General features: G+C 39.9%; 1 pseudogene; it reads left to right on the forward strand.

Annotated features, from left to right (window-relative positions):
* The first annotated feature begins 14851 nt into the window (after nt 1–14851).
* Nucleotides 14852–17650, forward strand: LOC102436354 (annotated as a pseudogene).
* Nucleotides 17651–18655: the final 1005 nt, after the last annotated feature.

The following is an 18655-nucleotide window of genomic DNA, read 5'->3' on the forward strand; positions in this document are numbered from 1 at the left end:
AGAAATAATCCCTGACTCGTGCTATTGTTAAAATATTGAAGCTCTTAGGACACTGCCTGCCACATATTAAGTATTCAATAAATGTTATTTATTAACTACTAGAGACCCAATGCATGAAAATTCATGCACTGGAGGGGTGGTCCCTCAGCTCAGCCTGCCCCCTCTCACAGTCTGGGAGCCCTCAGAGGTGGTAGGCAACCTGGCCATCAGGGGAAGGTGATGCCCCATCACACCTCTGCTGCTGCCACTGCCTCAGTCGGCCTTGGTTACCTGACCCTCAGGCGGCCCTGGGCAACTGGGAAGCCACCATCTGAGGCTTGCCTGTGCCTCGGGCCAGCCCTGGGCGGCTGGGCAGCTACCATCCAAGGTTTGCCTGCTCCTTGGGCATTGGCTGGGCAGCCATCATCTGAGGCTTGCTTGCACCTCAGGCCAGCCCTGAATGGCTGGGGGGCTGAGGGGACTGGGAGTTTCCAGAGGCAGGCATGCAGAGAAGCTGGGCCTGCCCCCAGGCCGTGCGCCTGCCACCCCGGCGGGGCTGAGGGGACTGGGCGCTGCCATCTTGTGGCTGTGGGTGCTGCCACCTTGAGGGTGTGGCAGTCAATTAGCATATTCCCTCCTTATTGGCTGTGGGCGCCACCATCTCTGTGATGGCATGAGGGTCAATTAGCATATTACCTCTTTATTTGATAGGATTTTTTTACACTCTCCAGTTATGAGTACATTTTCAGCTTATCTTACCTTTTATCTTACCATTTTTTAATGCCCACCACTATGCCAAAGATAATAATTACAGAATGATGATAATTCAAATGGATAAAAATGAAATCACAAGGAATCAAAAGAGAGAACTCAGATTTTTGATCCAGTGTCCTAGACACCGTAGAAAAAATATTATGAGAAAATCTGACCCTGACTATGACAAGTTACTAAAGGGAAAAAAATGCAATGTTTGTGAAGAAAAACACCAGCTCTTAACCAACTTGCTTTCATTGTAATCAGTTCAAATGTCATTGTGAAGTATAGTTTTTCCCAAAACATTCATTTCACTGACCACAGTAAGATATAATTTGTTACAATATAGATGTATTATGTTAATGTATTTTTCTACTAAGATAGGAAATTTAACCAATGAATCCAAATAATTCAGTAACAAATTCATTACAATAACAAAAAAAGGAATTAGTATTAGTCAGGTATCATCAAAGTCTTATTTTTTTTAAGTTTTTTGACAATGTCAGCTGGGAATAAAAGTGGACTAAACAATTGAGTCCAAGGTTATAAATTATACTCAGTGTGCCACTTTAATGGAATTTTTTATTATAAATTTAAAAGAATATAGGATTTTTAACACAGAGAAATAACCACTCTGACACTTAGATCCAAAAAGGCTTAAGAGAAATATCTCTTAATATTAACCTAACATGGCGACCTCATCATGCCTTAGTCAGTGTAATCATTAGCCATTAGCTGAGATATAGATTTCTGTACATGAGGGTATGGTTCTCTCTGTGGAATAAGTGCCTTTAGAATCATTTCAAATCATTTATTATAAAAGCTTTCTGGTGATGCTGTGGGGTAGTGGTGAGAATGTGGAGGTAGGGAAATGCTATTTTTAAAGATTCTAAAATGACTTTTTGATACTGAGTACAGTATAAAATAACCTGATTTGAACTTGGAATTTCCAGAAGAACTTTTTGTTGAAACAGTACTAACTTATTTCTTGAAGAATTTTGTATTTAAATAAAAAGATCAAGGAAGCTGTTGAGTGAAATCAAGGAACCATGATAAGCAGCAATATAGCTGTATATGTACATGTGTATGTGTCCATGTGTATGCATGTATATATGTATATTGTGTATGTGAAAGTATTATAAACTAGAGGCCCAGTGCACAGATTTGTGCACTGGAGTGGGGCAGGGGGGAGAATCCCTCAGCCTGGCTTGCACCCTCTTGCAGTCTGGGACCCCTTGGGGGATGTCCACCTGATGGCTTAGGCCCAATCCCCCAGGGCTCTCATAGTCTGGGACTCCTAGCTCCTTACCTCCCACCTGCAGTGGAGGTGGGAGAGGCTCCCACCACCACCACCACTGCGTTTGCCAGCCGTGAGCCCGGCTTCTGGCTGAGCGGCACTCCCCCGTGAGAGTGCACTGACCACCAGGAAGCAGCTCCTGCGTTGAGCGTTTTCCCCCTGGTGGTCAGTGCGCATCATAGCGACTGGTCATTCTGCAGTTCAGTCAATTTGCATATTAGGGTTTTATTATATAGGATGTGTGTGCATGGGTGTATATACATGCTGTGGGAAGTTGTCCAGATCCACCTTTCAGGACTGAGGCATACATTTTTGTCAGCTCCAAGGTATGGTTGCAAGCGCTCACAGCTCTGGTCTGTCTAGCATTTGCCCTCAGGGAAAGGGGTATGAGTCAATCAAGTTTACACCCCCTCTCCTTTGAGCATTCCACCTCCAATGACTAATCAATGTGGTGCAAAAAGGCTAGGCCTCTTTGCTTCAAATCAGAACAACTCTAAAGAATCATCCCAGCTCCAGAACTTCCTTTGATATTAACTGGAGCCCTTGCTACATCTACATTGCTTCCCTTACTCCCTCAAAGCAGTTGTTCAGGAGACACACCCCAGTAAATTTCCTGAGCACAAATCTTCATCTCAGTCTGTTTCCCAGGGAACCCAAATGAAAACATTAAGCATGTATTATTTAGCATCACTTTTAGCAAAGGGTTGGCTAACTGATTTAAAAATGTTGAAGGGAAATAAAGGTGGTATGAATTCCTAAATTTAGCCAGACTATTTGTTGATATAGAATCAGTAAGAAACTAAGATGGTGGTTTATAATTCTGCATGCCTAATACCTTGTGTGTTTTATTTCAGTGAAGATTCCCGGTAAATTATCTAAATCACCCTAAAAGGCTGGGGAGAGGAATGGGGTGTACTTTTAGTACAGTTGTGCTCAACATTCCTCCAACCACTTCCTTATTACCACCACTATCTTTCACACAACTGTTGGTGTTGTGTGACCCTTTGACATTAAAAGGGTTTAAATCAAGATCAGGCAGATAACACTGCAAGGAAGGACTGTGGAGATGACAAAATAGTGTACCATTTCAATAGAGTAATGGACAATATGTGGTACTTTAGATAAGCAGTGGCTGACAGGGAAGTCGGCAAGATGTCATCAGAGCACATCAACCACTGAGTCTTGGTTGAGAAAAGGCACAACTTAGAGATCAAAGCAGGTAGGTGACATCAAAGAGATCTAGAAGCAACAAAGTCAAGAAACTGAGGTTCAGAGCTAAGGTTCCAATATAGTTCATATGGAAGGGCCTGGGCGCATGTTTGCTGGGAGAAGAAGTATCTAAAAGACAGGCCCCAGCCCTGCTGGTGTGGTTCAGTAGTTGAGCATCAACCTATGAACCAGAAGGTCACAGTTTGATACCCGGTCAGGGAACATAACCGGTTGCAGGCTTGGCGTGCAGGAGGCAGCCCATTAATGATTCTCTCTCATCATTGACATCTCTCTCTCTCTCTCTCTCTCTCTCTCTCTCTCTCTCTCTCTCCCTCTCTCTCTTCCTCTCTGAAATTAATAAAAATATTTTTAATAAATAAAAATAGACACCATTTGACTCTCTCCCATATTCCTCAATATTTTGGTTTCCCACTACTTCCGCAATATATTTTCAGCATGTCATAATCACCTTTCAAAAAATGTTGACACCTCATAAATTTGGAGAATATTCTTATGGGAAGAAACTTGCTTTCATTGCTGGTTGTTCTCTGAGCATTGGGTGAGGATGAACCCATGGGCGGAGGTCAAAAAATCCCAGCTACTGAGAGAGGAAGCATGTGTGCAGAGCGGCCAAGAAAATTATTGTAATAGAACAGGGATAAGACCTGGAATAGACAAGCAATTGTCAAGTATTAAGGGGAAAGTGGCTATTTGGAGAAAAACACCATTGCAGAACTTTGAAAAACATTCGGGAAGAAAGTGTAGGCACAGAGGAAATGGTAATGTATGCATTCCATTCAAATTGCTTGTAAAAAATAAGGTGGCCCACAAGCATACAGAGAAGGCATATCCTTCCTTCGTAATGTGAACTGCTGGGGGCTTTCCCTAAAGGGTTAGAGTATATACTCTTATTCTCCAGCCTAAGGACAATTAACATCATTAAGTTTTCCCCAGAGGTTCTGATAAAGCCCAAAATTCTATTGAACCTAAATGAACCTAAAGAGATTAACTCAGAATATGATGACCATAACTCATCTGTTTTATACCTGATAAAACTTGATCACACATGATCTTACTTAAGAATGTCATGTACTATTATCATTACTTTATAGATGTAAACATTGCAACTGTTATATTCTAAGAGACATCTTTCCCACAAGTATCAGAGTCTGGACAGAAACTGAGATATCTGGAGTCCTAACTTAGCACTCACCATATCATCCCATAGAACCTCTCTACAACTATGACATTTAGAGTCGGATACCCTTTGAATATTCAGTAAATGTTAATTAAGGGAACATTCTGTGATTAGCATTGTTTACTTGTGATATGTATTTTCTGCCACCTAATGGTTTTCTAAACCTAAGCTTGTGAGGTCACCTTTTTGGAGCTCAGATTCCAATTATAAAATAGTTTAAATAGATATTTTAAGCATTTCTTCTAGGTATAAAATCTAACAGGTTTCTTCTCCAGTAAATGATATGCAAGCCTTCACCATCTGGCAGCCTGTTAGAGGTAGGTGTTTGTGTGTGTGTGTGTGTGTGTGTGTGTGTGTGTGTGTGTGTGTGTGTTGGCACAAAAGATTTTCCATATTGATTATATCCGAAGGGTTGCATAAACTGATGTTCATTAAAGGATATTGATGGTTCAAAACTTGTCTATATTTCTTATATTCATAGTTTCTTTTCCTTTCTTTGAATCTTCTCATGTACATTTAGGGGTATATCATGATTTTTGGTCCTAGTTAATTGAAGAGTAATTTATGTAACTATTAGTAATCAATCATTTACTAATGCTAATAAAATTGTGAGAGAGAGTTTAAGAAAACAAAGTATAACTAGAGTTGCATTAACAAATCCAACTGTGTCACAAATCTGATTACTCTTCATAATTACAACTTATATGTATACATATAAATATTTGAAATATAAACCCCTCGGTTCATGTGGTTTTACAATTTACAGCTTTCTTTTGCATACACACAGAGAGGTTATGGTGCAATTTTTATGTGACCTTTGAGTCATCTGACTTATTTTTTTGCCTAGACTATTGAGTGGCTCTGACTGTCCTAAATTCTTTTTCTGGTATGTTACAAATACAGCCCACAAAATTTAGAAATATTCCTACTACCCAAAGATCCAGCTTGATGTTTTACAAAACCTATAAATGGACTCTAATAAGTGACTTTAGTTATGTGAGATATCTAAAATTCCCAAGTAATTCAGTTCCATATACAGACTACCAGTGGTTCTCAACCTTCTGACCCTTTAAATACAGTTCCTCATATTGTGACCCCCAACCATTAAAATTATTTTCATTTCTACTTCATAACTGTAATTTTGCTACTGTTATGAATCATAATGTAAATATCTGATATGCAGAATGGTCTTAAGCCACCCCTGTGAAAGGGTCGTTCGACCCCCAAAGGGGTTGCAACCCACAGGTTGAGAACCGCTGGACTAGACTATTTGTCTTCATTAAGAAGCAGGGGTACACTGGGAGTTACTTCACTGGGTCTTCTTCCCTGTGATAGAGTATTGACAATCATGAAATTGAAATCTCTTACCTTTGAAAGAGATTCCTGAATATTGCTGAAAATATGGTTTAGGACACACTATGTTGTTTCAGTTTAATTGTTGCTCTTTGTTTCTTTTGATGAAAGTTTGTTCATCCTAATGAAACATTTAATAAGTCAAGGATAAAGATGTTTATTGTAAGGGAATGGTCCTAATTGCATGTTGGATTGTGTTCCTATTTACCAGGAATTAGAATTTCCTTTCAGTTTAGTAATCACTAAATATGTGAGAATGTACCACTCAAACTTATTTTTATATGTCATTGTATTTTCATTTGCTTTCTTTGTCTTGATGTACATTTGTTTTTTAATAATCAGTTGTTTTCTTCTTATGACTTGCTCTTTTCCAGCTATCACCTACCATTATTTTATGTTATTTTCACAGATTCTGAGATCTAATATTTTTTAATATATTCTTATTGATTTCAGAGAGGAAGGGAGAGGAAGAGAGATAGAAACATCAATGATGAGAGAGAATCATTGATCAGCTGCACACCCCTCATTGGGGATGTAGCCAGCAACACAGGCATGTGCCCTGACTGGGAATCAAATTATAACCTCCTGGTTCATAGGTTGACACTCAACCACTGAGCCACACTGACCGGGCTAAGATATAATATTCTTAATTCTGAGGTCTTGAATATTTATAAAGAATTTTTTATTAAGAATAATACATTAACCAATGTTTAAAATTGTTCTTTTATAAGTTATATATTTTTATTTACTTTAGATGAGAGTTTGCTTATGAATTGCTGCCCTTCTACTTTAATATTTGCTAGTTGTTGTTCCATAATCTAATTTTTATTTGGCTTCTATATAGCTGTCTTGTTTCTTCTATTGACTTTTTCCTATAATTTCTCTAATTAATGAACAATGTCTGTAGTTTAGAATAGAATAAAACTAAGTGGATGCATGATCAAAACCATAAATACTGTGCTGTGAGAAGTTAACCACATAGCCTTCTTTAGTAGAATAATTATAGTGTGAAGTAGTAGTCTGTCAACATAAAGAATAAAAATAGTTAATTTATAAGTCCAAAAGATAATTTTCCTAGAACCCATATTATGAGGTCTTAAAATATAAAAACAAATCTTTTAATATCTTCCTAAAAACTAAAATTAGTATATAATTTAATCACTCATTTATAGGCGCTTAAACAAATGTAAAAGCTCAAGAAGTAATGAGACAGAAATAGATAGCTTTTATAGTGTCACAAAGATAGAATTATTTTACTGCTTTACTGAGTCACTACTGAAATGAATTTCTCTATTATATCATAAACTGGGCCAAGATACCATTATGCCTCATATAGGAAAGACTTGCCATCTTAAATTAATTCTCCTACAAAGAATACCTTAGAAATTTGTGGGAAATCCTTGAAGAGTGAAAACATTTTATAAACATAAAACAATTTACCAGAGATTTGATCCCTCAAGCAATATAGGAGTTATGAAAATTAGTCACAGGAGATTTTTTTTTCTGACTAAAATATTTCAAGAGACTTTTTAATTAGAGAAATCATGGTATTAGCATTACTGCATTTATTTTAAAACTAGAGGCCCAGCGCATGAAATCATGCACGGGTAGGGTCTCTAGGCCTAGCCTGCGATCAGGCCCATCTTCCGCCCACTCACCAGCCACCCAGTTCCCCTCGCCAGCCCCCCATCTCATAGCGACTGGTCGAGTGGTTGTTCCGGTTGTTACGCTTATGGTTGCTGGCCTTTTATTATATAGGATAGATATAACTGAGATATTTACTTAGAAGAAAATATCCTTTCCATACAGTTCTGGAAAATGAACTGAGAGATGTTGCTGGGCAAATGAACTTCTTACGAGTTTGCATGAATCCAAAAGGCAAATAAATATTCCCAACTGTTCTGGAAATATGATTCTAAAAATGTTTTCCATCATTTCTTTTTTGTCTATGTCAGAGTCCAACAAATAGAACAAGACATGATTGGAGCCAAATTAAGCCTTTGATTAAGGTCCATGGGTATCTGAACGCAGGAAGCTGTTAAAGTAAAGGATTCTGTGTACCATCTCATCTCCCCATTTGCATCCTCGGGGGTCTCATCCCATTTACTCTGGTTAGTTGGTAGTTCCCCCAATGTTTGTACACATGTAACTCAACACACCCCATACTCTCTGGGTTGATCCCCTTTCAGACCTCCAAAATCTAATCCCTGATAATCAGAGTAGATGGACCTAAATTTTACTTCCTAAAGTTATTTTGACAGAACCATGGATTTGTAAGCTGCTGTGGCCTATGCATAGAATAAGCATATACACATGTATCACCAAACCCGGTTATTTGTGAGGGAGTAAAGGGACTCAATATAGTTACTGTATTAATTAACTATCACTGCTACAACAAATAACTACAAGTTTATTGACTTAAAACAACACAAATATACTATCTTACAGTCCCAGAGGTCTGAAGTCCAAAATCAGTCTCATTGGACTATATTCAAGGAGCTGCCAAGGCTGGCTCTTTGTAGACACTCTGAGGGCAGAATCTGTTCCCTTGCCGCTTTAGAGACTGCCTGCATTCCTTGACACAGGGTCCCTTCTCTCAATACTTTTACTACTGCTAATTCTGAGGCTCCTGTCTCCTTTCCAAAAGTGTGTGTGTGTGTGTGTGTGTGTTTGATTTCAGAGAGGAAGGGAGAGGGGTGATAGAAACATCATTGATGAGAGAGCATCATCAATTGGCTGCCTCCTGCACGAACTCTACTGGGGATCAAGCCCACAACCTGGGCATGTGCCCCAGACCAGAATCGAACCCAGGACCTTTCAGTCTGCAGGCTGATGCTCTATCCACTGAGCCAAACCAGCTAGGGCCAAAAGTACTCTTGTCATTACATTGGGCCAGTCCAGATCATCCAAAATAATCTCCCCATTTCAAGATCCTTAACCGAATAACATCTCTCCAGTCTCTTTTACCATGCAAGGTGACAAACTCAGGTTCTTGGGATTAGGACATAGACATTTTCGAGGGGCATTATTCAGCCTACCACAGTTACCATATGTCTGAAAGTATAAATTGGAAGTATTCCAAGAAAATCGGGGCCCTTCCTAATAAGAGGTCAGGACTGAACATCTATTGTTATCTCTCCTCTGTGCTCTTGCCATTGCCAAGTCTTGGTCTGCTCTTCCTTTGCCCACCCACAATCCCCTATTGTTCAAGGCCCATTTTGAAAGCCAACTCTGCCATGAAAACTATCCAGCCAGGCTAATCTCTCCCTTCCCTACTCCTTTGTCAGGATAGATTTATGTCATTCATACTGCACTTGTCACCACCCACTCAATTTAATATAAATACAGTTGTGAGTGTGTCTTTTCTCTCCTACTAGAAGCAAGCACTTGATGATAGAGACCATACTTTAGGCCAAAAGATAGGTGCAAGGATTCAAAATGTGCAACAGAAACATGTCCTCACCCATACGCAGGCCGAAGTTTGTTAGTGTATCCCCTCCAAGCCAAATTCACATCAGCTTATCTAGGCAGCTAACCAAGTGTATGAGTCACATGGCACATAGGACAACTGGGGAGTGCTTTCTACACACCACAGAGAATATTTCACCAGAAACTTCTTTTAGACTGGGTGAAAGCCCACATTTTGATGAAACTGGCCCTACTAACCAAACCAACATGATTCTTACCAATAGGATTCTGCACCCAAATATCAGCTTATCCTGGTTTTTCATTGCAGAAACAAAGAACATGTTTGATAGTGTTTAATTACAAACTAATTGCTTTCAGATGTTCACCAACAATCAAAACTCATCAGAGCTAGTTTTTGGCGGGAGTTTTTTTAATGGCAGAAGATGATAACAATGAGATTTTTTTAAATCAAGTATCCTATATAATAAAAGCCTAATATGCTAAGTGTCTGGTCGTCCGGTCTTCCGTTCAACCAATCAAAGCATAAAATGCTAATGATATGCTAAGGCTGCTCAACTGCTAGCTATGATGTGCACTGACCACCAGGGGGCAGATGCTCCGACTGGTAGGTTAGCTTGCTGCTGGGGTTTGGCTGATCAGCACTGAGTTAGATGGGCCAGACACTCCCTGGAGCCCTCCTGCGTTCCCTCCCCAGCTGGCCAACTTCCTGTGTCCCAGTCCTGATTGTGCACCAGTGGTGTCCCTCAGCCTGGTTTTCACCTTCTCACAATCCAGGACCCCTTGGGGATGTCAGAGATCTGGTTTTGGCCCAATCCTGCAGGCCAGGCTGAGGGATGGCACTGGTGCACGAATTCGTGCACTGGGCCTCTAGTAAAGATATAAACTGCTAGAATTCCACTTAGTCATTTCTCTAGAAATTATGCATCATAGTAGAGGCAATAAGTGGAATCCACAAGAAGTTATATTATTTGGTGGACCCCAATCAAGAAAATGTATATATTTATATAACCAAAAATAGTCCTTGATACATTTGCTTCATCAGATGCCCCCACCACACAGAATCCCAATCCTTTTAGCCAGATTTTAGTGTATCAGAAAGTGGGAGGGTAATAAGCATTGCAGAATGACTTATTAAGAAAGGACTCTGGAAGTCATTCAGACCACTCTTTTCTTTTCCATGATTAGTCATTCCTAACCTCATTCACAACGAAGGGAATGAAAGGCCAAAAATAGCCACCAAACCAAGCCTATTGTGAAGCAGCTGTCTTTGGTGCGAGAAGGCAAGCAGACAGTTGGAAGTCCAAGTGCAGAGAGTAAACAGAGGCTAAATTGAAACAGCAATCATGCTAATCATCAATTTGTTAGCAAATGTACTGCACTTTGTATTTTCAAAGCCTTGTATCATCATTAATTAATTAATGAGCAACAATTACTATGGCAGTGCCACATAAAATTGCGTACAAGAGTTGAAAAGAAATTGTTTCATATAGGGTGCACTTAAAAAGTTCTTGTTTCTGTTCTTGTTTTTTAGTTTGTTTCCCACTAAACAGTCTGTGCCATGCTCTGTCACTTTCTGTTTTAAGTTCTGCTGCTCCTTGTACCAGGAGCATTCTTCCCCAGATAACTTCTGTCTATCTATTAGATACCAGCATAAACATCCCTTTCTCCTACAGGTCATTGCCCAGTCCTGCTAAGCTATTTTAGGGATTCCCGTAGACCCCCTCCCCAGAGCCCTTCACCCTCTGTTTAATAGTCCACTTAATTGTCTGAAACCCATTCTGGATTGTGGGTCCTGTGAGGGCAGAGGCCTTGTAGGTCTTATTCACCTAGCACAGTTACCTAACACAGTGATTGGCACCGGGTAGTCACCCCTTTGTAAAAAAAAAAATATATATATATATATATATATATATATATATATATATATATGTGTGTGTGTGTGTGTGTGTGTGTGTGTGTGTGTATTGTACTGATTTTTTTAAAGAGAGAAAGAGAGAGGGAGAGGGAGAGAGAGTAACATGGATCAGTTGCCCTGACGGAATCAAACTGGTGACCTTTTGGTGCATGGGACGACACTCATCCAATTGAGCCACACTGGCCAGGGCCAATAACTGTTTTTTTTTTTTAATATATTTTATTGATTTTTTACAGAGAGGAAGGGAGACAGATAGAGAGTTAGAAACATCGATGAGAGAGAAACACCGATCAGCTGCCTCCTGCACACTCCCCAACGGGGATGTGCCTGCAACCAAGGTACATGCCCTTGACCAGAATCGAACCTGGGACCCTTGAGTCCGCAGGCCAACGCTCTATCCACTGAGCCAAACCGGTTAGGGCCAATAACTGTTTCTTAAATGAATAAAAGAATCTCCCATGAGAGAGAGCTAAAAAGAAGCTATTATTGCAACCTGAGTTCTCCCCCTGTAAGAATTAATCTGCTCAGCATGCTCGATGCTTTATCTCTTTTAAGGCTCACTATGTTACTGTGAGATAGACAGCAGGTAGGAAAGGAAAGTGACAGAGAGTAAGTCATTTGCCCATGATCACACTGCTGGTTAGTGGTGACACTGAGGTTGAATCACAAGCTCCCTGATTCCAAACCTCCATATCTACAAAAGTAGTGGAGAAGACAGCAGTTGGCCCTGAAATCCAGGCACTGGTCTGACACTCAGGGCTAGGTCTCAGTGGTACCACAGACTGGACTGAACTTAGCGGCTAGCCCAGGCTTTCCTCCTGTGGCACATTCACAGTCTCACAGAGCGGCATCAGAAACAAGGTCACAATAGAATGAGACAAAACAGGGCCACTTCATAATTTTGTCTAAGCACAGACCCAAATATGGGCCCTGGGAAAAACTCCCAAAATACCAAACAGCCCTCTCTCCTGGATTGTATGAGTTTCTGCTGCTTCTTTGCCAAGTACAGCTTTATCCTCTTCCTGTCTACAGATAAGATTCATTCAGATACCCAATCATAGAATTATCCTCACTTCCTGACAGCATCCTTGTAGAGTGAATCTCTGCTTCCTTAGCCTCTCCTCAGAATCACCCATCAAAGCCCAAGTCCTATAAAAAGCCTTTTTAACATCCTCTTACTGAAACGTGCCACTGTTCCATAGTGTGTGTTCCCCCTTGCTGTGATGAGTAATAAACTCCAGGTTACCTCCTGGTGGTCTCTGGCTGGAGGACACTGACAGTGAGTTATACAAGTCCATCCATTGGACTGGAGATAGAAAATGCTAGAACTTTCATTTATAAATTTTTTTTAAAAGAAAAAGGCCCGGTCGGAGTAGCTCAGTGGTTGAGCGTTGACCTATGAACCAGGAGGCCACAGTTCAATTCCCAGTCAGGGCACATGTCCAGGTTGTGAGATCGATCCCCCGTGTGGGATGTGCAGAAGGCAGCCGATCAATTATTCTCTCTCATCATTGATGTTTCTATGTCTCCCTTTCCCTTCCTCTCTGAAATCAATACAAATATTTTAATAAAATAATAAAAAAATAATCGTAATCAATATTTAATAGTTTATAAACAAAGCTCTCTTCCTTCACCCCTCCCTCTCTGAGATGGTCACAAGACAAGCAAGGTCCACATAACTAGTTACTAGAGGCTCACTACAGGTCAAATACTATGTGGTTCCATTTACATAAGATAACCAGAGTAGTCAAAATTATGGAAACGGAAAATAAAATGGTGATTGCCCTGTGCTGGGAGGAGGAGGGAATGAGGAGTTGTTGTTCCATGGGTATAGAGTTTTAGTTTTGCAAGATGAAAAAGTTCTAGAGATCAGTTATACAATAATGTAAATACGGTCAACTCCACTGAACTGCACACTTAAAAATGATTAAGACAGTAAATTCTACGTGCTTTGTTTTTACCACAATTTAAAAAAACAACAACACAAAAAACACAAAAGAGAAGAGTCCACGTTTGCAAGTTCCCCCAAACAGAAGGTTTGACATGGCAGCCACAGTCTTTCTCCTCCTGGATGCTGCCATGTACTGCTATTGACTGGTGTTCAGTTAAGTGAATTTATGGATTATATTAGCTTAATTAGAATATGTAAAATATTTTGTCATGATACAGGGGGTATTCAAGGAAAGTTTTGTCCAAAACATAACAATGGTTCTCCATCTTGACTGCATGTGAGAATAACCTGGGATGTTTTTGAAAAATACCACCTTCTGTGTCCCACTGCATAGCAATTAAATCAGACTCCTCTAGGGGTGGGGCCTAGAAACCGGTGGGATGGGGGTTTTGTTTGTTCATTTGTTTCTGTTTTGCTTGTTTTTTAAGGCTCCAAGTGATTTTATTATGTAGCCAGCAGTTAAGAGTCATTGAAAATAGAGGTCCTCTAGTAATCTCATGACAAAGCACTTGAGAGTTCTTAAACTGGGCATGTTACACATTGTTCTTTTGCAACTGACAAGTGTTCCTAATTTATTGACCTCTCTTGTAATGAAAAATTGCTATGAATAGCATGCTGCTCAGCAGATTTTTAAAAAATACATTAATGTTATCTTTCTTTTTGAGGAAAAAGTAACACTTTAATAATGAGTGAAATCGTCATTTAATAAAAAGCAAAAACTTGTGCTATAGAGAAGGAATTTTGAAAATGTGCGTTTGGAAATGTTTCCATTATTTGGTTGCTGAAAAAGTGATGTCATCATAGCTGTCCAATCAACAGCTTGAAAACAAAGTTTTCTATCCTATTTAAAAAGAGTTTTAGTAAATTTGGGGTCTGTATGTGGACAGCATTGAAAAATTAGTGTCAAGCCCTACCTGGTTTGGCTCAGTGGATAGAGCATTGGCCTGTGGACTAACGGGTCCCAGATTCAATTCCAGTCAAGGGCACATGATGGGCTGTGGGCTCAACCCCCAATAGGGGCATGCAGGAGGCAGCTGATCAATGATTTTCTCTCACCATAGATGTTTCTATCTCTCTCTCCCTCTCCTCTCCTCTCCTCTATGAAATCAATAAAAATATATTGTAAAAAGAAAAGAAAAATTGGTGTCACAATTAAAATTTTTTAAGCCATTTATACATTTTTTCATTTTAATCTGCATATCTTTGTGAGGTTTTTCTTTCCAGAAAGGCAGAATTAAAACAAAATACAGAACCAGAACTTTGAATTGCTAGATAAGAAAATGCTGAAAAAAAGTTTTCTAAAACAATAAAGAATATTTAATAATAATGCTCTTATTAAACATATCAATATATCAGCTAAAATATAAGCATAACCAATGGACATAAGACACTGGGGGGTAGGGGAGGCCAGGGGATTGTCAAGGGCGAGGGAAAAAAAAGGAGACATATGTAATACTCTTTGTAATAATTTAAGCAATAAAAAAATTATTAAAAAAAAATATATCAGCTAAAATAAAATACATTATATTTAAATATTAATATATTTCCTAAGTCTATTTTTGAATGTTCTTTATAACATATAATACATTCATTTATTTATGAATATACATTGGACTGCACTAAAAAATATTGGTATTGGGAAATGTATAGTCAAAAAACAGTTCAAGGACCCTTGACATGCAGGAAACCATTACAGCACTCACATGTTCTCTGGCTGTTTCTGCCACCCCCGCTCTTGCCTCAGGTGCACATTAAAAATCCAACACCATGACGGCCTCCAAGTACTTCACAACCAATAAAAAAGGAGAAATCTTTTTTTAATAAATCTTTATTGTTCAGATTATTACAGTTGTTCCTCTTTTCCCCCCATAGCTCCCCTTCACCCCCTGCCCTTACAACCCCCCCACACACACTGCCCTCTTTGTATTAAAAGCTGAACTCAACAATGGAAAGAAAGAAAAGAGGAAGGAGGCTGTGAAGAAAGTGACTGCTTTTCTGACTGCAAGAAAGGATGTTAGCTTTCTTCTCCAGATGTAGCCTATCTCTGCTTGATGAACTATGCCCAGTCGGCCAGGCATGGCCATCATGGCTGTCAACAACTGTTGTGAAGGACTGTGAAGATCCCAATCCTCTAGTCTTGGCCCTGGCAGTTAGAACCATGGGGTGCAACTGAGTGGACAAGATTACAGAATCTCTCTGTGAGCCCCTCAGCCGTGCTTGAAAGACACAGATCCCTATGTTCAGAAAACAGCAGTAGTCTGTGTGGCAAAACTCCATCATATCAATGCCCAAATCGTGGACCACCAGGGATTTCTGGATTCTCTGCAGGATCTCAGAGCAGATTTAAATCCAATAGTGATGGCTAGTGCTGTAGCTGTGTTACCTGAAATCAGTGAGTCTTACCCAAACAGCAACTTACTAGAACTGAACCCATAGAAAATTAATAAGCTGCTGATAGCCCTGAATGAGTGCACTGAATGGGGACAGATTTTCTTCCTGCACTGCCTGTCCAATTACAATCCTAAAGATGACAGAGAGGCTCAGAGCATCTGTGAGTGGGTAATTGCCGGCTATCTCATCCAACTCAGCAGTGGTGCTTTCAGCAGTAAAAGTCCTAATGAAATTCCTAGAGTTGTTACCCAACAACTCTGCTTATTGCCATCAGAAACACAGGAGCTGGTACAGCAGGTCTTGAGTGTGGCAACACGGGTTTCTAGTCATTCTGAGCTTCGAGATATTTATTGGTGGCTTCCCTCAACGAACCCTATCAGAGCCAAAGAAGTAGTCTTATCTGATCTCTGAGGAGACAAATACTGAGCCAACTCTGCTGGCTGAGCGAATCTGCCACAGTGGTTCTTTGGTTACTGTGTAATGAAGCATAATAACCTCCATCTTATATAAAAACTAGTGTTTGAAATTTTAACCCTGCTATTTTGGTTTCTGTAAATACTTGCTTGCTTAAATAATAGGAAAATAAGACTACTCCCATTCCAGAGAGGCCATAAACTATGCCCCAGACAGAGTTGTCAGTGCTGACACCAGGCCAGGCCTTGAGATATGGTCCCAGCACACAGGCCTCTTTCTCACAAGGCCTGAAAGTCTCATTCCAAATTTAGGAGACAAAGAACTAGAAAAAGTATAAATAGAGAAAATTCCCCCCATGTTTTTGGTTCAGAACTTTTTTATTGATTTTTTACAGAGAGGAAGGGAGAGAGATAGAAAGTTAGAAACATCGATGAGAGAGAAACATCGATCAGCTGCCTCCTGCACATCTCCTACTGGGGATGTACCCACAACCCAGGTACATGCCCTTGACCAGAATCGAACCCGGGACCCTTCAGTCCACAGGCCTACGCTCTATCCACTGAGCCAAACCAGTTTCGGCATTTGGTTCAGAATTTGAAAGACATCTTTTTCTCTGAGCCCACCGGTGTAATAATAATAAAGTGTAACTCCATTTCTCTGGGCATTGCTTGGTTTTTCTCCAGTCTTCTGTAACAGTACCACAAGCCTCCCAATGCTTTTGTGAAACGAAGTCATGGAATCTGTCGCAAGCACGTGCTGATACATCATGGGAGCACTGATGCAGGTACAAGAGCCCTGTTGGCACCACCACTGCCACCAACCTAGAACAGCCTCAGGATATCCTCTCTCAAGGTGACCTTCTGGGTGACCTTTTAAACCTTGACCTTGGTCCCTCAGTCAATGTGCCAAGGTATCCTCCATGTAGGAAGGAGCCGTGGATCTCTTGAGAGAAGAACTAGATATTCTGGTGGCACAATCCTTCATTCCATCACCAGTGCCTAAACCTTTGCTCCTTCACCTACTGCTGCTATGGTCAGCAGTGGTCTGGATGATCTATTGAACTCAACAGGCATAGGCATGCCACCTGCTGGGTATGTGGCTCCTGAGGCTGTCTGGCTGCCTGCAGTAAAGGATAAAGGGTTGGAGATTTCTGGAACATTTACTCATCACCGAGGGCACAGCTATATGGAAATGAATTACACCAACAAAGCTCTGCTACAGACTTCACAATCCAGTTTAACAAGAATAGCTTTGGTGTCATCCCCAGCACTCCTCTGGCCATCCATACCCACTGGTGCCAGACCAGGGCATTGATGTCTCCCTGCCTCTCAACTCCTGGGCCCAGTCATGAAGATGGACCCTCTGAATAACCTGCAGGTGGCTGTGAAAGACAATATTAATGCCTTCTACTTCAGTCATCTCATCCCACTCAATGTGCATTCTGTAGAAGATGACAAAATGGAGAGCCAAGTCTTCCTTGCAGCATGGAAAGATATTCCCAATGAAAAGGAACTTCAGTTTCAGATTAAAGAATGTCATTTAAAAGCTGATGTTATTTCCAGCAAGTTACAAAAAAACAGCATTTATACTATTGCCAAAGGGAATACGGAAGGGCATGCTGTACTAACGACATTGGGATCTTGGCAGAGCTATGTAACCAGCCAGGAAATCCCAATTAGGTATAATCTATCCCTGAAATGTAGAGCTCCTGAAGTCTCTCAGTACATCTATCAGGTCTAAGACAGCATTTTGAAAAACTAATAGACTTTGGGCCACTTTGTGATTGCTCCAAGCCAAAAACTCTTAACTGGAAGAAATTGTATTACCATGTAGAATCTGAACCCAAATACACTGAGGCCACCCACCAAGGTAGTGACTACTCTAACCTGTGCTAATATTAGGGCACAGCCCATTGGGCAGTTTTAGCTTCCTGTGAACATTTGTAACCACTGCTTCATCACACTTCCCACCTCTTGCCACCTATTGCTGCTGTCTGTCCTTACTTGTGGGCTTGTCCATACTGGGCCAATGAGTGTAGTTTGATATTTTGTAATTGAGAGCTCATTTCAAAAGCAGAAAAAGCCCTAGCTTGTTTGGCTCAGTGGATAGAGTGTCAGCCTGCGGATTGAAAGGTCTCAGGTTCGATTCCGGTCAATGGCACATGCCCAGGTTGTGGGCTCGATCCTCAGCAGCTGACCAATGATTCTCTCTCATAATTGATGTTGCTATCTCTCTCTTCCTCTCTGAAAGCAATAAAAATACATTTTTTTAAAAAGCAAAAAAAAAAAGACAAAAAATATCAAAGCAGGAAAAAGTGTTACTAAAAAAAAAAGGTTAGAGAACACAGCACTAACCTATACTTCCTTCTCTCCAAAAGTTTAGTATTCTTAAACAATTATAATACTTTCATAAGATTGGCTATTTATTTTTAGCAAATTAGGTTAAATATTATTTATATTGCTTAAGTTTTTAAGTGTGTTGGAAGCAGGATTATATATTATATAATTTAATTATAATTAATTATTATATATTATATATTAATTTATTTATAATTATGTATTAAATTACAAATTATGTATTTTATTATATAAATAAATTTAAAGCTGGTGCTTGAGAAAAATATGAGTTGGGTATCAATAAAGCAAATCAGTTTAAATAGCATTGCTAGTAAGATAACAACAAAAACAATAGCAAGAGATTTGAAATTTAAAAGTCTAGGCATGTAACAAATAACATTTAAAATGTATTTTGTTATTTTAATCATAG

Source organism: Myotis lucifugus, unplaced genomic scaffold (assembly GCF_000147115.1).
Source record: "Myotis lucifugus unplaced genomic scaffold, Myoluc2.0 scaffold_67, whole genome shotgun sequence".
Classification (NCBI taxonomy): Eukaryota; Metazoa; Chordata; class Mammalia; order Chiroptera; family Vespertilionidae; genus Myotis; species Myotis lucifugus.